This window comes from Chelonus insularis, unplaced genomic scaffold (genome assembly GCF_013357705.1).
Source record: "Chelonus insularis isolate UGA/USDA-ARS -01 unplaced genomic scaffold, ASM1335770v1 contig_34_pilon, whole genome shotgun sequence".
NCBI lineage: Eukaryota > Metazoa > Arthropoda > Insecta > Hymenoptera > Braconidae > Chelonus > Chelonus insularis.
In genome coordinates this window covers 651,169-657,394 of record NW_023276514.1, presented here as the reverse complement: position 1 = coordinate 657,394, position 6,226 = coordinate 651,169, and the positions used below count along the sequence as shown (strand labels likewise).

General features: G+C 28.5%; 1 long non-coding RNA gene across 1 annotated transcript; it reads right to left on the bottom strand.

Moving 5' to 3' along the window:
* Positions 1–1,806: 1,806 nt before the first annotated feature.
* LOC118066576 (uncharacterized) lies at positions 1,807–3,500 on the bottom strand. Its single transcript, XR_004690275.1, has 4 exons — positions 3,310–3,500; positions 2,976–3,004; positions 2,473–2,663; positions 1,807–2,392 (listed from the first exon to the last, which is right to left on the bottom strand). It is a non-coding gene; the product is annotated as an uncharacterized lncRNA (long non-coding RNA).
* Between the last annotated feature and the right edge of the window lie 2,726 nt (positions 3,501–6,226).

The window sequence follows — 6,226 nt, the reverse complement described above, 5'->3', positions numbered from 1 at the left end:
ATACATTGATACGATTTAATGAAGTTTTTGAAGTCATTTTTGCTTCTCTATGTTTGCTCTCGAACCTTATTGATGACATATTTGCAAAAGGTCCAGATGTTTTGAAAACAGTTGGATAATGTACGAGAAAATGATGTTTAGGTTTTAATGAATTTGGGTAAAGTTTTGAAAGTGATTGTAAATATTCTCCAAACACAACTCTAATATGATCTTGTGAATCATTAGAAAGATTTTTAGCTGTTGCTATTTCTACAATTTTTTGGAGTTGTAATATCAAACACCATAACTCACTATTATGGAGAAAAAATTGACATAAAATCAGTGGTAAATAGCGAATTAAACACAGCATTTCTGCGCCAGTCATTTTTAAATGTTTCGCTTTTATTTGTGTATCAAGAATTTCTGGAGGTATATTTTTGTGAGGCCCAAAATCGAATCCTTTTATCAAATGATTTAAATTATCTAATGTAACATATTTTTTAATTTTAATTATATCATTGAAAACTAATCCAAGATCATACTGACAAATGACTTCAAGTATATCATGTAAAACATCAACTGATAAATTTTTTGTGACATGAAAACCATCTAAATTATGAAAAATGCATGGCTCAACTATTCCTGTACTTTTTGGATTATTTTCCTCTAAATCAGATTTATAATTTTTTTCATTACGCATTAGATTTTTAATTTCAAAGTATTCATTTTAAATGTCTTCGAGTTTAATTTGACAGAATCTACAAAAATGAGATGATCTAAAACTTGTAGTGAATCCAAAAATTTCGTGTAATCCTAAATTGTCGCCCAAAAACAATGCCATTTTAAAGTATACTTGTGTCTTATTATTTTCCAGCTGAATTTCTATACCTTCTTTTTCTAGAAAATTAAGTTCATCTAAAACTTTTGCAAAAATAATTGAATTTTTAATTACTTTTCTGTCTAATGAATTGAATAAGATAAACAAAAAAATATTATTAATTTTTGAGGCAAGATGTGGTGGTAAAGATGGTAAGCTCAAATATACAGCTCCACATTTAGAAAGACCCTTATGAGAAGACAATGGATTATTGGTTTCATAATCATCAAAGTATAAATTAATTGGAAGAATAATCTTTTCCTGGAAATCCTTTGACAAATTTTTCCATAAATCTGTCTGTATTAAATTTGAAATGATTCTATTATCATTTAATCCAGAAATATAATCCATTGTCTCTGAAAAAATATGTGGCATTTCAAAAAACTTCTTTAAAACGTAACGTACAGGAATAAATTGAGCATACACTTCTTTCATTACCATTTCTTTAGTATTTTTTTTTAAATTCTTGAACTTCTCCAATAAGGTATTCTTTTGGTTCTATATATGTACCTATTTTTTTAAATATTTGAAAAATGTTGAATTTGGTATACGTATCTGTATCATATTGTTTCTCTATATCAAAAAACAATTCATCAATTTTTTTTCTAACATCTTTCTCTACTGATTCGTTAATAGCTATAAAGACTTCTGTTTTTATTTTTGCTAAAATACTTGTAATTAACGTTGTCGTATCTTTAATAATTTCTATGGCTCTATTACGGGGCAGAGCTACTATAGCGAATAATTTTGCAGCAAAAAATACAAAATCTCTATTGTTAACATTTTTAAAGTTTGTTTTCTCATTTCTATCAGTTGATGTTATGTTAGATACAGTAGAAATGTCAATACTCTCAACATTTGAATGATCAATAAAACTAGGATTTTCAGTACAGTGATTATTTGAAAATACACAATTCGAATTATCTTTTAAAATATTGGGTACCTCAACATTTAAAATATTAGAATTATGGCAGGTAGAAATAAAAACTTTTTTCTTTTTTGTTTGATTGTTACAGACTGTATTCCTCTCAAAATTAAGATTATGTTTGAAATTAGTGTGTTTGCGAAGTGAATTTAATGATGAAAAAATTCTCGTACATTTCTTCTCACCACATTTAAATTTACTTAAATTTTTATGAAAAATAGAGACATGTCTTATATAGCTTGATGTGGTTTCAAAGTGTTCATTACATTGAAGACAAAAAAACATTTTAGCTGAATCGAATAAAAAAAGCGGTAAAAATTTATATTGCAAAATTTGATTCAATGATATATTCAAACTTTCGGATAGTATTAGTTATTTCAAAATTTTTATAAAAACGTCCAAAAATAGAAATAAATTAAAATGTCATCACTTAGATATGATTACTGATCAAATGACTTTTAAAATAATGATATTAGTCAAATAATTTGCCATTTGGGGGTACACACTTTCCGTTGATTTTGTTGAATGGAGAGTAATATAATGAAACATTTTCTGATGGAAAGAAGTCGACTATTTGATAAGCTATCTCCTTAAATCTGGAAACTTGAATCCTGTTGTAAAAGAAAAATTGTTAATTTGACAGTTACTAAAATTATCATTATAATTAATATCATCAAAATGATGTAAATACCTGAACGAAGAAAAGGATCTTGATAGCTGATTATCGTTTACTAAATTTGAAGAAAAATGGTCCTCAAATTTGAATTTTATAATCATTTGACACAGTAGGTTTCTCAAATAGTTTACTAGACTATTATGGGTCAAATAATATTCAACTACGGCTATTCTTTCAGGTGTATTTCAAATACGTTGATAAATTGGCTGAAAAAGTGGAGGATGAAACTAATACGAACTACTTTTAACTTTTTACAAAAATACCAGATCAGTTAAAAAAATATGTATATAGATAAATAAAATGTTTTCATTAAGTAAATTGATAACGTCATCACAAAGCTGTACAAAAATTGAAACTTTTTGTCCATTATAACGTTTATGTGAAACATTTGTAGAAATTCATTTAAGCTTTTTGATAATGTTTATTAACTATATCAAAGAATTTTATATATATTAATTAACATTTCTTTTTTAAGAAAAAACTGTTCATTCATTCTCCACTGATAATAAATGCTTTACCATTAGGACCTCGATATTGCCTTCCTCCACTGCAAATAAAATATTATTATCATGCATTACATTTTTATCAATAATACCAAATTAAATAACAAAGTACCATCCTTAAAGAAACATCATTCAAAGTCAACAAATAAATACTGAGTTAAATCAGAATTGTCATGTAAACGAAACACACATTCACCATTGCATTACAAAAAAAACTCACAATTTTCAATTATCACTAATGAATTAAACAATAGAATATAATTGAATAGAAAATAAACACATAGATATTTAAATTATAATTAATAAGGATATTTTCTTCATAAAAATATTCTGCTGAAAATCGACTTACATCTATGCATCAGTTCAACACATGTTTGATGACAAAGAAAACGTCTTTTTACAGGAGAGACATATCACAGATGATATTTAGTTATTTAATGACAATATAAGGGAATTATTTTATGTAATTTAATTTTTAAAAATTCGTGCTTACTTATTTGAATAATAATTTCTGATTGTTAACCGTCGAAAAAATTTATTATTTACATGCTTTAAGGCTGGGCTGAAGTCAGAAAGGCGACTGATTCCCCCTATCCAAATACATGGGATCGGGAAATTTCTAATTTCTTCGCCAATTTACAATTATTTCTATAAAATTAGGTACCAAATTACAGAGGAATTAATGCCGGACTGACGTAAACAACAATTTTTTGTATATAGTGAATATTTTTATTAAAAAAATTAGAAAGAATAATGAAAAAATTATGAATTGACTTACCGCGCTTAAATTTCAAGATGGCGGCCACATCATTCAGATGAAAAATCACTAATTATTTCATTTTTATACGTTTTTCGCCCAAAATTCGTGTTTGCGTCAGTCCTTGCCACCTGTCTGAATGTTAAAAAAATCAATTCATAGTATAAAATTGAATAATTTAGAAATAATTAGAAATCTTGTATTCCAGATGACATTCTCTGGAAAATTAGTTTGAAAAAATTCTGATAGGTGACAGCATTATGCTCGCAGATGACCTCAGTCATCCATATTGAAAAAATGCTCAATCCGTATCCAGAACTGATGGTGCCCTGCATTTTGGCGAGTAAATTCTGTATGTGTGTGTACGGGTAATATATGTATGTGATGTAAACATAGTGTATCACTTTACAATGCCCTACACTTTGATGACTATTGCAGTTAGGATAAAAAAAAATGATGATACTCATTTAACATTAATTAATATAATACCTGCAAATAACTTCAAATACATATATTCATCCATTATTATCATTTTTATTAGGTATAAATGTTAATAAGGAAGCTCAATTCCAAGTCGGCGTATCCAAGCATGTAGTATAAAAACAAATATACATTAACTCTATATCGAGATTATGCTGGCCATGTGGTTAGGGCGTCAGAGTTCTATTTTGCCGGGCAGGGTTCGATCCCAGTCATAACCAATTTTTTTTTTCTACTTTATTCGTTAGATTAGCATGTAATTATAATATTGACATGCTATAATTAATCTTTTATAACAATTTGATTTTTTTTTCTCTTTATTCATTGAATTTATTGACGCTAAGTCGAAAAATATTTGAACAGAGCCATAAACTTTCTTTTTGTATAAATACATTGATAATAGCCTGTGTTTAACAACTTATACATCTTTACATGTATTAACAATGTTATGTTATTAACAAGTTAATCATATTATTATCAACATTGAAAAGTAGTTTAAACAATCCGTGGCGAGTTCCGGCACTTCGCTGGCAAGCTCTACCCCCACTCTCTATGCCCAAGCCTGCAGCTTATAATTTTTGAGCATATATAAATGTTTTGTAATCATAATAGCTCGGTGGTTAGCGCATCGGTCTTTCATTTTGATGGGCAGGGTTCGATTCCAGTCATGGTAAAGTTTTTTTTTTCTTTTTCATTTGTTAGATTTGCATGTAATTATAATATTAACATGCTAAAATGAATTCTTACCAACGATTTGATTTTTTTTTCTCAATTATTTATGTAATTCATCAACGTCGAGTCGGAAAACATATGAACAGGGTTATAAACACTTTTTTTACTATAGCTATATGAACGTAGCTTTTTTTTAAGCAATTTAGAAATATTTAGAAGTAGTTGAAATAATCCACGGGGATTTCCGGCACTTCGCCGGCAAACTCTATCCCTACCCTTCGTACTCAAGCCTGCATTATACAATTTATAAACATAAACATGATGTCAGAGATAATATGTTAGCTCTGTAGGTAGAACACCAAGCTTTCATTTTACCGATTAGGGTTCGATCCCAGTTATAGCCAATTTTTTTTTTCATTAAAATTTTATATAAATACAATAATTGGTTGTTTGTATAAGTTCAAAATCAATTCATAGTGTCTTTTAAAGACAACATTTTCTAAAAAAGAGAATTCATAGTAACTCGTTCCTCACCCTCAGCTTATTTTCAGAAAAACAAGTTTTTTTTCGTAATTAATTGGAAGAATAATGTAATAAAATATATGAATTGATTTATAAGTATATAAAGTCACTTGAACAAGAAACAGAAAAAAAATTGCCTATGACTGGGATCGAACCCTGCCCAGCAAAATAAAAGGTCGGGGCTCTAACCACTGAGCTATTATAGTTCCAATTATATATACGATGCTTGAAAATTATAAGCTACAGGCTTGGGCACAGAAAGTGGGGGTCGAGCTTGCCGGCGAAGTATCGGAACTCGCCGCGGATTGTTTAAACAATTTTTTATTATTAATAAGTTGTTAAAAAAGGCTATTATCAATGTATTTGTACAAAAAAAGGTTAATGGCCCTGTTAAAATATTTTCTCATTTGTCATTGATTAATTGAAAAAAAAATTTTACATAAAAATTGAAATTTAAAACTCATTTTTGGCATGATAAAATTGCAATTACATGCAATTTAAATAAAAAAAAAATTTTGCCGCAATTGGAATCGAACACCGTTCGGTAAAATAACTGGCGAACCTTCTGACTATAGAGCTAGCATATTTTCATTTGCTTTGTTTACGTTTAGATATCGTAAGCTTCAGGCTTAGTAACAGAGGGTGGGGAATGTGCTTGCTCGTCAACTGTTCGAACTCGCAGTCTTCTCTGAAAAATAAGACGGAGATAGATAGATATATTTTGTGCTCTGTCTTGCTCGGAACAGATTATTCTGAAATTTGTAAATTTCTTGGTACCCTAAGGCTCCCTTTTTGTAGTGCATCCCTGTAAATTATCATTTTTCGAACGATTTCT